At 36.3% G+C, this 18,071-nt stretch overlaps 1 pseudogene; it reads right to left on the bottom strand.

Annotated features, from left to right (window-relative positions):
• Positions 1-13,157: 13,157 nt before the first annotated feature.
• LOC140508949 (large ribosomal subunit protein eL6-like) lies at positions 13,158-13,885 on the bottom strand (annotated as a pseudogene).
• Between the last annotated feature and the right edge of the window lie 4,186 nt (positions 13,886-18,071).

Genomic DNA, 18,071 nt, shown 5'->3' with positions numbered 1-18,071 from the left:
TCTAAAGGCAGTAGGAAGCCTCTGAAGACCAACTCTCTGTGACTCCATTTGGGAACTTCTTGGCAGAGATACCAGAGTGGTTTGACATATCCTTCTGCAGCTCATTTTACAGATGAAGAACTAAGGCAAACAGGGCTAAGTGACATGCCCAGCATTACACAGCTAGTAAATGTCTAAGGCTGGATTTTAACTCATGATGATGAATCTTTCTGTTTCCAAGCCCTTTGTACCCAATTACCCAAGATATCACATGAAAAAAGAATAGCCAAAACTAGGAACTTTTTTTTACTGGGTGGGGGGAACTGGATCTCCCTACCCAACTCACGCTAAAAAGGTAGTGTTCAGTCAGGTCAATCATGGATTTGATTGCATACTAATCAACATGGGGATTTGACCTGCTCTGTTTCCAATCTGAACTGCCCTCTTTGAGCAGTTTCCCTTTTCCTGAGAGCTCACCTATTGGAGTTGGACCTAGTGTGGACACTGGATTAACTTTAACCCAATGTAGCTCAGAGTTCCTTAGCTCAAGCATTCCACCACCCCCAACATCCTTAGTAGCAGAGATTACAGGTGTGTGCCACCATAGCTGGCTAAACATACTTTTCCTTGAAAGGCAAGACACTCAATGATTTGCTCAAACTTGCTTTTACTTACTTCAAACAATGCATTCAATCTTATTTACTTGGTTCAGTTTTCTCAGTAGAGGGTAGAAAAGCCTCTACACATATTCCCATACCTCACAATGAAAATCACCTAAATTTCCCGAGATCTATAATAGAGAAGACACAGTCCAACATCACAGTCAAACTGTTCTAAGCAGTTGTACTACTATCAGGACAGTGGAAGACATGATTGTAGGTACAAGTTTGAGGGTGAAGGGTACAGAGAGCTGAATCCAGTCAGGAGAAGATATGCTGGGAGTGAAGATACTGAGACCCACCTGATTCCGTTTCTGGTGATGCTGCAGTTAATCTTATTCAGATTTTAGGAAACTAGAAATTCACAGTGTGGTTTCTTCTCAAATCTTGGCCCATTGTCTTTGCTGGCTTTTCTCATTCTACTTGACTTCAGTTTAGACCTGTTCTTCACCCATCCTACAATGATTAGGAGTGATAGCTTGGGCTCAGTGTGATCCATTTTTAAGGAGAACTTGATCAAACTGGTGTGTGCTGACATAATTTGTGGTCAAGGTTGTTTGTGCCAATATATGATTTACAGTACCCTTTGAGATAACTGTCGATTGACTAGTAAATAGCTTATGATACTACACTGATGTTATACATCAAGGTGATGGCACTTGGTTAAAAACTTCAGACTATCAGACCTACACAATCCAGCTGTTTACCTAGAAGAGAGTTGGAGTAAGCAGGCTTCTTTGAAATTAAAAATGGAGTCATTCATGTCAAGAGACTTACGTCATTCATAATAAGAATGTATTGCAATAGTTCAAGGAGCAAAAGGTACTTGAAATTTATGTGAATGAAGAGAAGGGATCTGTCATAAGAATAATTGAGAAAGCAGAATAAACAAAATGTGGCAACTAATTGAATGTGGGAGTGATTGGAGAAAGAAAAGAATGAAAGATAATTCCAAATTTTGAATGTAGGTGAAAGGATGATGGTACCCTCAACAGAAATAAGGAAGTTTAGAGGAAGGATGAGTTCTCTGGGAAATATAATGTTTTGGACATATTTAGTTTGAGATTCTGATGGAATAGTCAATTAAAAATGTATATCAGAAAGTTGGTTACATGGTAATGGAGTTCAAGAGCTAGATTAGGGCTTGGAGTCATCTTCAAAGACATATTAATTGAACCCAAGGGAGCTCATAAGATTACCAAGAGAAATAAGATAGAGCTAGAAGGCCCAGGATAGAGTCTTTGGGGATCAATATTTGATTGGTACTGAAGATGGGATAATGATCCAGCAAGGAAAAAAGAGAGATACCATTGACAACAATTAGAAAAATTCATCAAATATTTGTTCCTTAACCTATTAATTCATGTGAGAGGAGTTATAGACAACTTTGAAATAATTTTAGGAGAAATTAAGGAAGAATTGATTGTATAAGAAGGTATTATTGACACTTGATTAGGTTAAACAACAAAAATGCCAATATTTTTTAAGTAAGTTCTTAGATTTAATGTGATACCAATAGAAATATCAATAGGCCATATCACATAGTTAAATGGTGTCATTCATATGAGAAACATCATGATGTAGTGGAAAGAACTTGGTCTTGGAATCAGAGACCTGACTCCAAGTGAATCTGGCCCTTGGCATAGTATGTGACTAAGCAAGTATCTTAAATACTCTGACTCTCAGTTTCCTTGTTTGTAAATGATGTGTAATAATACCTTACCTCATAGCAAGTTGTTTGGAAGCTTAAATGAGATTATATATATATATATACAGCATTTTTCAAAAGTTAAAGCATTACAAAGGCCAGTTGTTTTATGAAAAAGACAGATTTACAAGGATATCAAGAAAGTTTATAAAAAAGAGAATAGTTGAATGGGATCTTGCTTACCAAGTTTCAAAATGCATTATGAAGCAATAGTTATAAATATCTCTCTGGCATTGGGGGGAAAAAGGGAAAACAGATCAATAGAACAAAATAGAAAAAGCAGAACTGGAACTTAATGTATATCAGACATTAGCATTTGATAACCTCATGACTAAAAACATTGGGGAATCATTATTCAGTGAAAACTGAAGATTGGATAGCTGTGCAGTGAAAAATTAGTTTAGATCCATACCTCACACCATCTGCTACAATAAATCTAATTGGATCAATGGCCTAAATACAAAAACAATCATACAAAACTAGAAGAAAAAGGAGTAGCATATTTACATCTGTTGCATCTGTTTATCATTCAAACAAATGGAAAAAAAACATTGGAACAGTCAGATAAAAGAATTTTATAGATAAAAGACTAGACAAAACAGATGTATTAAGAAATATATTTATAGTAAATGTATCAGAAAAAGGACTGGCTTTTATAATCTATTAGGAACTAATAAATGTGCAAAATGTATTTCCCAATGGAAAAGCTGTCAGAGTTTGCAAAGGTGATATTTGAAGAAGGAAATACAAATTGTTCATAATGACATGAAGAATATTCACATTTCCTAAAAAGACAACTTTGCATCCCCTTACACCTACTAAATTGGTTAAAAATAGCAAAAATTAGAAAAAATTCAATGTTGGAATGCCTGCTAGGAAAAGGCATTCTATTATGCTGATGGTGGGATTGGAGAATTGTGCAAATTTTTTGGCATGTAATTTAGCAATATATAATAAATCACAAAACTGATCATTCCCTTTTATCAAGTGATCTCATTATTGGTTCTATATCTAAAAATAAATCAATAAACATCTATTAAGCACCTGTTATGTGCCAGGCACTCTGATAAGGTCTGGGGATAAAGAAAAAAAAAGGATCTATATGCACAAAAAATATTTATAGGTGTTTTATTTATAATACTATATATATTTTATTTGTTTCTAATTACTCATATTATTGATACTTTATTACTGATACCACCATTATTACTATAAATGAAACCAGAAGATATAGGGAAGTTGCAGCGAAATGGAAGGATGGCTCACATTCTCTCTGTAGAGTGACAAAGTTATTTCATCATGTGCAAAAAGGGAAAAAGAGATCCTATTATGGAGCACATGGTTATCTTGCCTTGCAGTGCTCATAATGACCATAAGGATCATTAAAGCTTATATGCATCTGCTGCAGTGAATGGAGGGGGTAGAGAAAATCTACAAACAACTTGACAAAGTCTTCCAAACCAATTGATACTAGATGCCTTTAATGTAAAGGTGTGAATGAGGGGAGATAGTGGAAAATATATTGGAAAATATGGTTTGGGATTATATAATGAAAGGGATTAAAAGTTTTTAACTGTTCAGAAGCCTCTTGCCTATATATCTTTCTGGTATTGAACAGGGCAAATATCCACTCACATCCCAAAGGGATCATTCCTTGGCTAATTTTTTTTTACCTAGCTTTAATCACTGAATGGGTGTTGCCTCAGTCAAAGTGAGAACTAGATAGACCTTAGCTTAAAAAGGCCAAGGTCCCATTGCATCCAGAGCTGTCTCTAGTCATCCTGATCTATATCTTGCCTCTGGACCCAGATGACTCCTAAAGAGACAGTGAGACTGGTGACTTTGCACATCCCTCCCTCACTTAAATCTGATTCACTTGGAAATCATGACATCACCTTTCTGATGTCATTGTTCACTTTGAGAAGTAAGGACAAACAATAGCAACTATCACTGTCTAGTTGGGGCAAAGGTTGGAGCCAATACCAGATTGGAAGAAGGAATAAAAAAAATAAGCATTGTTGGATGGGGTGTGGGAAGACAGGCACCCTAGCATACTGTTGTTCAAACTGTGGATTAGCCTAACCACTCTGGTTGGACAAAAATAATTTGGAATTTTGAAAGGAAAAAAGTTATTATCTTATTCATATTCTAACCCAGAGGGGATTGACAAAATGAAAGTCCCTACATAACAAGTATTGATTACTTAATATGTTAAACATACTAAAATATTGATAGAACTTTTTGTGGTGGAAAAGGATTGGAAACAAATCATGTGCCTGCTGATATGGGAATGGCCAAACAAATTGTGGTCTGTGGATGTAATGGAACATTATTGTGCTATAACAAATGATGAATATAAGGAATCCAGAGGAACGTGGGAAGACTAGTATGAACTGATACAGAGTGAGTGAAGAAAGCATAAACCAGAGAAAAGACACACAATGGCTAAAACAGTGTAAGCAAAAGCAATACTCAAGCGTAACTGAACTTTGACAGATTGCAGTGACCATTATTGGTATACAGGACAACAGATAATGAAATCAATTTTCATTCTCTCAGTGGAAAGATGCAGAGACTATTGGTGTGGAATGTGTTCAGATATGAGCGCTTGGTTGATTGGTTTTGTGTTAACTATTTTTCTTTGTTAGAGTTCAGTGGGAGGATTATTAATATATATGTATATACATAATTATATAATACTACATGTAATTATAAAGGCTCCCGATTGACCAATTCCAAAAATGATCAAATGAAAAGAAGACAGATTATTGATTTTTTCCAAAGAGATTGTGGCAATCATTGCAAGTTCAAAAGAATATCAGAAATTCTTTAGTCAGCAAGCACTTGATTTCCTAGTAAAATGGAGAGATGTGGAAGCCAAGGGCAATACCAATTTAGAACATAAACTCATTTGCAAAATAAATTGTCCTTAGGAACTCCTGATCTTGTTAACAAGCCTCCCTTATCCTGTAGCTTTTAACTTCACATTCTGTCTTTGTGGGGTATTGGAAAACTAGTTGCTCCCAGAAGACACTTCACCTTAGTCATTCTCTTCAGCCCAAGGTTCTCCTTCTCTCGCTGCCCTCTGAATCCTGGGCCAGGAGAAGAAGGAGGCATAGTCATGGTCCTTGTTCATCACTCCCACTTTCAGACCATTCTTTTGCCATTATCACTCCAGTATTCCATTCTCCATGATTGCCCCCAGATACTGCCATCTACACACCTCCAAGTCTTTCTCTCTCCTTTTTCAAGGAGTTTAACTACCTGGCTCAGTCTTCCTCTTCAACCCAACTCCTGTTCTTATCTTTGAAGTTTTCAGTATACTTACTGATATCCTCTCAAACACCCTGAATTCCTAGTTCATCAACCTCTTCAATTCCCATAGCCCAAATCTTCCAGTGATCTTTTTCCATCTTCATTTTACTTGATATTTCTTCAACTTCCGACACAGCTGATCACCCACTTCTCCTATTCACCAGCCCCCCTTGTACTCAGTATATACTTTGTATTTGTCTGTGAACATATTCTTTCTCTGTAGTAAAATGTAAGTTTCTTCACAGTCAGAACTTTAAAATGTAATCTTTGTGTTCTCAGAACCTAGCCCAATGCCTTGCATATCATGAATACTTGATAAATGTTTGTTGAACTGAATGTTACATAGCAGATTGGCGAAAGATTATGAGCAGCAGCACCTCACAAGACCAGTGAGATGAAGTGAAGAGGAAAATGAATTTGCAGAGAACTCTATTTGAGACCTAGTTAAGTCAGACAATCCCCAAAACATTTACATATGAAACTGGAAGGTCAATAGATATATTATTAACAGAGATTGATAGAAATTGATAGAAACGAAAATACCATTTATAAAAACAACAAAATGAATCAAATTCTTGAGGAATTAAATGACCAAGAACTGAATAAATACTAACATAAAGAGAATTAAATGACCAAGAACTGAATAAATACCAACATAAAGAGAATTCTAGAATTTTTTAAAACATAAGTAATCACTAAATCAAATAGTTAGATAGATTCAATGTATAAAACTAGGTTGGGTCAATATATTTTTTAAACAGTTGATACTACGCAAATTAATTTTTAGATTGAATGCAGTACTGGTTAAAATGCCAATGTGCTACTTCATAGAAGTAGATGAATTGATTGTTTATATGAAAGAACAGTCAAGAATCTCAAATAGAATTATGAACAAAAAAAATTAGTAAGGGAGAATTGCACTGACAGATTTAAAATTATACTGTGAAAGGGATAATTATGAAAACTATCTCACACTGAATAAAAATCAGCAAAACAGATCAATGGAACAGAATAGATAATTCATAATTACTATCACAGGCAAACATATAACCATGGAACTCAGAGTGAGAAGGGACATCAGAGGCCACTTAGTCCAACTTTTATACCTGAAAGATAATTCCCTCTATGATATACCTAACAAGAACTCACCTAATCTTTGCTTAAAGACCTTCAATCAGGGGAAACACATTTGAGGGATGCCATTTCACTTTTTTGATAGCTTCCATTGTTAGAGAGTTTCTTGGCTTCAAGCCTAAATGCCCCTCCTCAAACTTCTACCCAATTTCCCAGGAGCAAACAGGAATTCTAAACTCTCTTCCACCTTCATATACTTGAAGACAGCTACCATGATCTCCCTATTCTCTTTCTCAGGCTAAATATGGAAGTACTTCAACTGATCTTTAGCCTAGGTTTTTCATTATCCTAGTTGCCTAAGACCCTCTAAATACTTTGCAGGTTATTATGTTCTTTCCTTATGTAACAGGAGAATGGCCAATAAGGGCCCAGTCCTGGAAACATGTGGATGTTTGATGAGTCAACTTCTTGGAATGTGTAATTGAGTGTCCTGCTCTGTAATTCAGAAAATGAACAATTACTCTTTTTAAGATAGGAAATATATACATATATATGTACATTATATATAATATATATGTATGTTTGAATATATACACATATATTTCCAATTGCATGAAAAAGTAATTTTTAACCTTCTTTTTAAAGACAAATTTGAGTTCCAAATTCTCTCCTCTCCTCCCTTCCTTGCCTCCTCATTGAGAAGACAGGCAATTTGATAAAGGCTATACATGTGCAGTCATGCAAGGCATATTTCCATATTAGTCATGTTGTGAAAGAAAACATAGACAAAAAAACCAAGAAAAATGAGGGAAGTTAAAAAAAACAAACTCAAACCAGTATTCTTTGATCTGCATGTGGATTCCATCAGTTCTTTCGCTGGAGGTGGATAGCTATTCTCATCATAGGTCCTTCAGAATTGTCTTGGATCTTTATATTGCTAAGAAGAGCTAAGTCATTCACAGTGGTTCATCATATAATATTGCTATTTCTGTGTACAATGCTCTCCTGGTTCTGTTCACTTTACTTTTCATAAGTTCATGTAAATCTTTCCAGGTTTTTCTGAAACCATCCTGCATGTCATTTCTTATTTCACAATAGCATTTCATCACAATCATGTGCTACTACTTGTTTAGGCATTCTCCAATTGATGAGCATCCCCTCAACTTCTATTCATTGTCACCACAAAAAGAACCGCTATAAATATTTTTGTATATATGGGTCCCTTTCCTTTTTTTTCTAATCTCTTTGGGATATAGATCTAATAATAGTATTGCTGGATCAAAGGGTATGCACAGTTTTATAACCCATTGGACACAGCTCCAAATTGCTCTCCAGAAAGGCTGAATCAGTTCACAGTTCTACCAACAGTGCATTAGTGTCCCAGTTTTCCCAGTCCTTTCCAACAGTTGTCATTTTCCTTTTCTGTCATGTTAGCCAATCTCTTATGTATGCGGTGGTACCTCAGAGTTGTTTTCATTTGCACTTCTCTAGTCAATAGTGATAGAGCATTTTTTCGTATGACTATAGATAGCTTTGGTTTCATCACCTGAAAACTGACTTCATATCCTTTGACCATTTACCAACCAGGGAAGGATTTATAATCTATTACATTTGACTCAGTTCTTTATATATTTAAGAAATGAGGCCCTTATCAGAGAAACTTGCTGTCAATTTGCCTCCCCCCCCCCCCCAGTTTTCTGCTTTCCTTCTAATCTTGACCATATTGGGTTTTGTTTGTGCAAACCATTTTTAATTTAATGTAATTGAAATTATCCATTTTACATGCTGTAATGCTCTGTATCTCTTGTTTGGTGATAAATTTCCCCCTTATTTATAGATATGACATGTAAACTAACTCCCTTAAATTGCATATAGTATCACCCCTTATGTTTAAATCTTGTACCCATTTTGACCTTATCTTGGAAGTGTTAGTCTATACCTTATTTCTGCCAAGTACTGCTTTTTGGCTTTCCCATCAATTTTTGTCAAAAGTTGTGTATCCTAGGGTGTATTGTGTACTTAATCTATTCCACTGATCTACCACTCTATTTTCTTAGACATACCAGATTATTTTAATGATTACCACTTGGTAATAGAGTTTGAGATCTGGTATGACTAGTTCACTTTCTTTTACATTTTTGTTCTTTATTAATTTCCTTCATATTCTTGACCTTTTGTTCTTTTAGGTGGATTTTTAAAATTATTTTTTCTAACTCCATAAAATAATTTTTTTGTTAGTCTGATTAGTATGGCAGTGAATAAGTAATTGATCATGTTCATCAAAATCTTCTTGAATCCTGATTCTATTATGCAGTGTGTTATCTCTTCAGCTTTGTGTCAGCTGAAAATTTGGTAAGTGTCCTGTATTTCACTTCAAGTTACTGACAAAATTATATTAGTTGAGGACCAAGTGCAGAACTGTGGGGCACCCAGTTGGAGACCTTTCCATCTGATCAGTGCTGATTCCATCTAATTGTATTCTTGCCTGGTTCCCATTTCTACATTTTTCCACCAGAATAGTATGAAATACTTTAACAAATACTTTATTAATCTCCAAGTAAACTAGATTAAAATCCAGAGCATTACTTTGCTCTCCAAATTTAATAACACTTTCCATAAAGGAAATATGGTTAGTCTGGTATAGGCTTTGCACAACATGCAATCAATCCATGGGCTGCTTGTGACTTGCCAAATGATTTCAGGTGACCTGTGAAAAATATAGAGAATGTAAAAGAAAGTAAAGATGGAATGAATGTTTTGTCAGTGCTCTGCTTAACCTGCCTTATTGTACTCATCATGTACTTGGTGGGTAGGTTGCCACTGCATACTCTCTCCTTTTTGTCACATGACCCATGGTCATGACCCATCCTCAATCTGTCTCTAGCTGGAGAGGAGCAAGAGTTGTATCTTTTTGCTGTGTTTTTCAGTCGTTATTGGTGTTAAACAGGGACAAAGTGAGTGCAGTCATGCACCAAGGCATCTTATGCCTGCTATGTGATGAGAGGTGACGGCTTCTTCCCCTCCCTCACTGCGCAGCTGCCCTCCAAGTGACATGAGTGTCTGGCTCTCTCTCCAAGGTCAGACACTCAGTTCAATATTTCTTTGTACATGAGCAGGTTGTCGTGGAGATTTTTTGGTTCTAATATTAAAGTTTTTGGGGTGACTTTGTAAAATGGCTGATAAAAAGAAATGGAAGATCGAATCAGAACCAAATGTTTAATCCTGAGTAGACAAATAGATACTTGTTTACTTACATGGAGACAAAATATTGTGCCTTGTTTGCCAAAAAGTAATAGCTGTTCTGAAGGAATGCAATCCTTGTCACCATTTGCAATCAAAACACCCTGACATATGCAAATTGTACACCAATGAAAAACAAATTAAAGTAGCCAAATTGTTGAAAAATCTCAGTAGGGAACAACAGTTTTTCAAGAAAGTAAATTCAGAAAGTGAGGTGGCTACTAAGATTAGTTTTCAGATTTCTAAAGAAATTGATTCAAAATGTGATTTTGGGGCACGATAAACTGATTGCTGACAACAAGTGTAATATGTTCCATTAACTAAATGTAAACAGTAAGAAAACTGGAAAAATGTATTAAAACTTGTACCACTTAGCAAAGTAATTTTTAAAAACATTAATGTGATTTCATGATAAAAATCTTAAGCAATAAGTATAATTAATTGCTATTAATTGAAATTCCTTTTTTTAAAAAAAATATGGTTCATTTGCAAAATAGTTTAATCGTTAATTATACTTGGAAAGTGTGCTGCTAAAAAGCTATGTGCAGCCTGAAGAACTTTAACCTGGTTTAATATTGATTCCTACCTGCTGCCAGGTTGTGCAGGTCTGGTCTGGCATGACATTCTTAAAGTCATATTGACCCTTGCTGATCGTGACTTTATTTTCTAAATATTCGCTAACCATTCCTTTAATAACCCACTTAGAATTTTGCCAGAAATCCAAGTCAAGTTCATCATCCTACAATTTACAGGCTCCGCTATCTTCTATTTTTGAAAATTAGTAACATTTTTCTCTCCTCCAATCTCAAGGTTCCCTTTCTGTTCTTCATGATTTTTCAAAAATCACTGACAATAACTCAACAATCTTATCTGCCATTCCTTGCCTAAATATATAGTTCATCTGGACCTAGCCACTTAAACTCAATCACCTTTCCAACTTTACCTAGCTAAATAGTTTTTATTGGTTAGGAACATAGCCAAGTTTCTTTTGCCCTGGTTGACCAAGAAAGAGAAACCATAATATTTTATAAAGAAAGATAAACCATAATATGTAACATTTTAAAAGTAATCTACCATATACATGTGTTCCTTCGCAAATCTATTCTGGGATTCTCTCTGCTTTGATTCCCAGGTGGATTCTTGAAGAGAAATGTTGCCTGTTTCTGAAGTGATTTTAATGCCTTTTCAAATGTAGAGTCTTCACATAATAGAAAAAGTCTCTGTGTGTGATTGTCATGAAGTTGCACATTTTGGAGAGTTATTGGAGCTATAAAATTCATGTGAGTAGGAAAGTGAGTGACAGCAAGACAATTATTTTGTGGCATATTTGTCATTTGTAATTCTAACTCCCTCTAATAGGATCCTGAAGTGCATCATAAAATACAACCAAAGTAAAGCCTGAACTACATTCTGGCTAAAATGTGAGCTAGAAAACTTGAATATGTTGTTTTGATCACTAAGATTTATCCTTTTCATTTTGTTTTAATTGAAGTTTTAACTTTAATACATGCAACACCTTTAGCTAATGACTATGAATTGTTTTGAAGAACTAGGATATAAACCAGTGTGCAAATTGATGAATCACCATCATGTTTGATATTTGCTGCATTTTTTCCATTTTTCTAGAGTAAAGTATCTTAGTGGCAAAAGTATGGGCTTCAACAGCATCATGGTGGCCACATTGTCACAGACTTCACACAGACTTCACTTCTCCCATTGCAGAAGTTGAAATTTATTACTCCTCAAATCTCTACCTTCCTCAGATCAGGTTGCCCCCTGGTGGACATCAGTGGCAGCAGCTGCCTGCTTGTTCTTTTATCACCTTATATGTAGATATTGTTAGCTATATTTGATTTGTCCCTTTCAGTCTAAAGATAATTCCCCCTAGTTGAGAAAACAGAAGCAAAATAAAAATTGAGCATCTCTATTCTCTTTGTTTTCAGCATTATTGTCCTTATCTAGTTTAATTTTTCTTTTTCCTTCTTTGATTATTCTTTTTTTCCCCCCAAGATAGATAAAACATTCTCACTTCAAGGTTTGTGTATGAGTTCTTTGGAACTGACTGAAACAATCATCATGTTTGATGTGATGTCAGCGAGCCAAAAAATAAACAGAGAAGTGAAGGCTCATAAGGAGACATCACCAGTGCCAGAAGTAAATCTCAAATATGGTTCCAATGTGGATGTTTATACTTTTTATAGAAATGCATGTTTGCTGTGAAAACACAACAAGCATTGCCTTTTTCTTTAACCTTGTTAACTTTTACAGAATCTATCTACATGGAAATGATGATAGCAACACAGTTTTGAAAAAAATTAACTACAAAAGAATCAGAAATGATTGCAAAAACAAAAGATTTTATTTTTATTATTTTAAGTTCACACATTGAAAATATAAATTGTGAACAGGTTGAAATTTTGTGAGATTTCCATTTGAATAAATGAAACTATATAAAATGTGTTGCAAACTTTAAAGATCTGTATAAATGAGTCTTATTATTATTGTTATGAAATAATTTTTTATTGTTTCTTTATTTGAATATTTGGAGGAGACACAGTGGATAGAGAACTGACCTTAGATTCAGGAAGACCTGGGTTCACATCCCACTTTTGACTCACACTTGTGTGACCCTGGGCAAATCACTTAAACCTCTGAGTATTCCAGATAGATTGTAAATTACAGGGCAATTTACCAATCTTCATTGGTAGAAGGGGTTTCCAATGTTGAGCTTTCTAGGACAATGAAATCATATACTGGTCCAAAAATGTTTAAATGTTTATCTTTGTTAATAGGTACTAAATTTTGACTTACAAAATTATTTTAAAATACATTTTAAAAAAATCTCCAAAGATTAAATAACTTTTTACCCAAAGATAAAAGAACAATCCCTCAGTTACTCAGTGATGAACAAATGGTATCTCAGAACCCCAGCTGCTGTTGACATAGCCAATCCTAGTAGCATAACATTAGCAGCACTTGTTTGAGGGCTCAGGATTACAATGGCAGAACATCATATTAGCTCCATTGTTTCATCCCTGTTTTATGTAAAAGAAATTGGGTTGTATATAACCTGATTAGAACAAATGTCGTATTGCGTACTTATTATTGCAATTGATAGTACATCATCTATCTTTTTTTAAAAAAATTATTCCAAATATTTTAATGAGTTCTGTGCTAGGCATTTAAAACACCAGATTGTTAGGGTAAACTCCATTGGAGAGAGAGAATACAGAACGCAGACAGCCACAGAGCTGAGGAATTTTCTTGATTTGGGGTAGGATCTGTGAGTCCACTGTTTTCTGATCAACCTTGTGCTGCTCTGTAATCTCTTATTTCTCTTTTTCTGTATCAAAAATCTCTCCTTCTTGGTGTCTGGGTTTATGGAGCCTCTTCTTCTTGAAGTAAGCATCAGTAAGATGATTTGGAATTTTTACACCTGAAAGGTTAACCCTGGTAGATACGGCAATGACAAATTTCTGATGGGTCCTTCTCAGAGGATCACGGTTGATGGTCAGGGGTCCAGTCACCAGTAGCAAGCCACTAGCCAGCTGCTTCAGGAAAACCACTCATTTGCCCCTGTGGCGGCCAGTGAGCATGATCAGAACGGTGCCTAGGGTGATGTTAACTTGAAGTCTCCTCACACGCTGGCTGAAGGGCTTTTTGCCATGACTTAGCAACTTTCTAGGCACATCCTCAGTAGGGTAATACCTAGGCATTTTGCGAATCTTTACCACACAGGTTCCTCCATTCTTATCTGCCAGCAAATGGCTTTGAGATAGTAGCAGGTACCTTCTCTTTCTTTTTCCTTTCAATTTGGGTTTTTGGTGCAGCATATTTCCGCTTGTACATGGCTCTCTGGGAATACATTGCAGACATGGAGTTCCTACCAATCCCTCGGGACAGGACTGGGTTCAGATTGCAATTTTTTGAGTCTTTTTCACCACCTTTTCAGCCACATTTTCCTTTTTGCTCTCCTTTTTCCCCTTTTTAACCTTTTTTTCCTTTGGTTCCTTTGGGGGCTTTTTGTCTGCCATCTTGAGAGATGGGAAAGAACTACATCATCTATCTTATTCAGTTCATCGTCCAGAATAAATATGTATTAAGCATTTACATGTACTATGTATAAGATACTGTGTAACATTTGAGAGACCCAAAAATATACTACATAAACCTTGTTTTCAAGCAGTTTACGATCAAATGGCAGGTATGGCTGAAGATACTTCTCTCTGCTTAGTTTTCTCCGTAAAATGAAAAACTACATAGTCCCTAAGATCTTTTCCATCTCTAAAATATAGGATCCCATGATTTCATATGTATGTGGAGTATAATACAGGCTAAGTGTGATAAATTCTATGGATGTTCAAAGAATTATGGGAAATTTTAGGGCAGAAATTGTTCTTAGAGGGGGTGGTAGGATGTGAGACAATCAAAGGAAATTTCGTGAAGGGAGATCACAAGATCATAGTCTTAAAAATGGATGAACCATCTCTGAAGGACTTTAGTTGTTGTTGAGTCATTTCTGTCAGGTCTAAGTCTTCATGACTATACTTAGGGTTTTCTTGGCAATGATACTGGAGTGGTTTGCCACGTCCTTCTCCAGACTATTTTACAGATGAGGAAGTGAGGCTAACAAGGTTAAATGACTTGTGTAGGGTTACACAGCTGGTAAGTAAATATCTGAGGTTAGATTTGAACTCAGGAAGAAGAGTCTTCCTGACTTCAGGCCCTGCACTGTAGCTGCTCCTATGAAGGACTAATCCCCTCATTTTATAGTTGAGGAAACAGATCTGTGAGGTGAATTGACTTGCCCAAATTCACACAGATATATAATGGATTTGCAGTTGAAAGAGACAAGAGAGGTTTTCTAGTCCAACAGAATAGTTGACCCAGGGATACTTGAAGTTACTCTGGGGCATCTCCAAGCTCAGAACTGTGTCTCTAGGCCAATAGGTCTGAGGATGCTAAGGGTTTTGAGCTGACGAGTCATGGCAGAAACGCTAGCACCATTTGGCCAGTGACCAATTTATGAAACTCATGTTTTGGGGATAGCGTTACACATTTGTGCAGATGAGGGAGCTCATGGAATATGAACTTTGTATATAAGTATATAAGTACCATACATGTTCAGCAGGGAGGAACATAGCAGAACACTCCATTTCACTGGAGAAGATAGCTTGCTCTGTGATATCACTAGAGATGGCAATTCTTTGGAGGAATGAGGCACTACACTATGGATATACTTCCATGATTATGTGTGCTCTTTCATGTGTTTTCCTTGAGTGTGTCTACACTATTAGCATGGCAATCTAGCCAGGAGTATTCAAATGAATGAATGAAAAATACTTCTTGCCACGTACTTTCAGTCTATTGACGTTGGTCTCCTTTCTGTTTCACAAACAAAATATTCCATCTCTCAGCTCTGGCCATTTTCTCTGGTTCCCTCATTCCTAGAATGCTTTCCTTCCTTATCTCTGTCCACTGGCTTCCTTTGAGTTCCAACTTTGATCCCATTTTCTACGGGATGCTTTTCCAAACTCCTCTTAATTCTATTGCCTTCCTCCTTTTAATTATTTCCTACTTATCTAGAGTATACTTGGCTTATTCATGTTTGCTTGCTTGTTATCTTCCCTTTTAGATTATGCACTCCTTGAAGACAGGAACTGTTTTTTTGCCTCTTTTTGTATTCCCAGTGCTGAGTGGAGTGTCTGGCATGTAGTAAGCACTTAGTAAATGTTAACTGACTTATTGACTATTAAGAGCTTACTGTGTGCCATGCACTGTGCCAAGTACTGGGTATACAAATGGCAAAAGCAAGAAGCTCATACTCTAATTAGGGGAGGCAAAACATAAAAAGAAAATTCAGCTGTAGGGCACATAGAAAAGCCTGGAAACCTTAAGTAAAGATGGAGTGGATGATAAGGTCCTTAAATTATAAAAGTAGTTATGATGACAGAGCTGGAGGACTTTGGGGCACATAGATAGCGCAGCTGATGAGGATCTTGGGAGGTAATAGTAGGGCAGATGGTGAAACTTGATGGTCTTTCATTGTATTAGAAGGAAGGAAGTTATTCACTCTAATCTCAGCTAAAGAATCAAATGGCAAGCATCAAGGGGGAAGACAAGTAGATAGGGAATCCCCAGTGGTAGAAGGTCTTCTCCCCCTCTGCTTGTTCCAGACTGTATCTGCTGTCCTCCTGTCCTCCTTCTTGTCTTTACACAGCGATGTTCTTTAATTCAATGTCTTTTATGTTGAATTAGTATGTTCTTTTGTTGGCCTATTAAACACAAGTTTATCAGTGGGGTTTTGTAAGCTACGGTTTGGAGTATGTGATGATCCACAAAATGTTTCAAACCTAGTAGCTTTTAGGGACCAATGGATGATGACAGTTCTGGGTTCTACATAGAGATGAAGAAACTAAGACCCAGACAAGTTAAGTGACTTTCTCACAATCACACAAGCAATAAATGCAATGAGTAACAGAGTTGGGTTTCGAACTCAAGTCTCCTGACTCCAAATCTCGTGCTTTTTTCCATCATAGAACAATAGTCCTGTATAATAAGTGTCAGATCCAGAATTCACATCCAAGTTCTCCGACTCCAAATCCTGCATACTCTGCAGTTCCATGTCTTGGGTGGTGCCCATGGTCTTGATAGGAAAGGAAGGACTTCGCTAGACTGGGTGGTGAAGGTTAGATAGTCCATTCCAGTCATAAGGAATGATGTTAACACATTTACAGAGAAAGGAAAGAAAGAACAAAATAGGAATGGAGTGATTGGCTAGAACATAGAATAATAAATAGCTAGCATTTAAGGTTTGTTAGAAATATTATGTTATGGTTCATAATAACCCTAGGAGGTAGGTACTGTTATTAGGTGCTATTATTATCACTATTTTGCAGATGAGGAAACTCAGGCAGAGAGAGGTTAAGTGAATCCCCAATTGTTACCTAGCTAGTACCTGAGTCAGAATTTGAACTCAGTTGAGGGAACCAAAGTACAGAGATGTTAAGTGAATTGTCCACTGTTACCTAGCTAGTATGTGAGGTAGGATTTGAACTTAGGTCTTCCTGACTTCAGGTCCAGTGTATTATGTACAGATCCACCTAAGTGCTTCTTACACAAAAAGAATATGAAGAACATATTCATTCAATATGCTAAATTCAACTACTGTCCAAATATTTATTGAACAGTTCTATGTGTGAAGTAATACAGAAAGTATAAATTGGTTCTCCTGCCAAAGTAGTTATTTCATCTCTCTGTAGACAACTACTTCTGGCTTGGAGAAAGCTAACAACTGGCAATTGGTTACTCTCTCCCCCTTCATCAGAGTGAGTACATAAATGGAATCTATCATATCAGAATTATGGTCTTCTAGGCCTCAGTTTCCTTGTCTATAAAATTGGCTTGTACTTGTTATGGCAATCAAATTAGGGTCTTTTGCTGTTTTTGTTTTACTAAAACTACTTCTGATTGAATAATATGGTTAAAGAAGACCTTTCCCACCCATTGACGGGTCTGCCCATTGTGGTAAGCTCGATTAGAGAGCTTGTTTTGTAGGAGGGTCTCAAGTACCTTTTGATTTTTCTTTTGAGGCACTGGGTCAGAGGGTTATGCCCTTATGTTCTAAAAAGTGTGTAAATACTCTGAAGGTGAGGTTTTACTTTTGGGTTTAGTTTTTGTAAGAAGGTTTGAAAGCCAGAAGAGGACTCTGAGAAGCTGCTTTAAGGAGCCCCTCAGCTTTGAAAAACCAGATGTCAGTGCTTTCCTATCTGGTAACTATGGTCAGACAACTGGGGTCCGACTGTCTGTGGAATTCAGGCAGAGGAAGCCATGTCTGTTGATCTTTTGATTTCTTTGTATTTTCTTTGAAGTTCAGGGTGCTGACTCCCTGAATTAATTGAATGATACATGTACTTGGTTAAATGAATGATACATGTGCTCAGTTAAAGTGATTGTTAACCTCTTGAAAACTGCTTTCCTTTTATGAATGCAGACTTAAGAACCTGTGATAGCAGGCCCCCCTGTGTATCTTGGAGTGCTTGCTAAATGTGAGTACTAAATGATTCTAAACTTCCTTTTAGTTCTAACAGTCTATA

This window comes from Notamacropus eugenii, chromosome 5, assembly GCF_028372415.1.
Source record: "Notamacropus eugenii isolate mMacEug1 chromosome 5, mMacEug1.pri_v2, whole genome shotgun sequence".
Lineage (NCBI taxonomy): Eukaryota > Metazoa > Chordata > Mammalia > Diprotodontia > Macropodidae > Notamacropus > Notamacropus eugenii.
The sequence above is the reverse complement of the archived record's forward strand: the minus strand, read 5'-3'. Positions and strand labels throughout refer to the sequence as shown.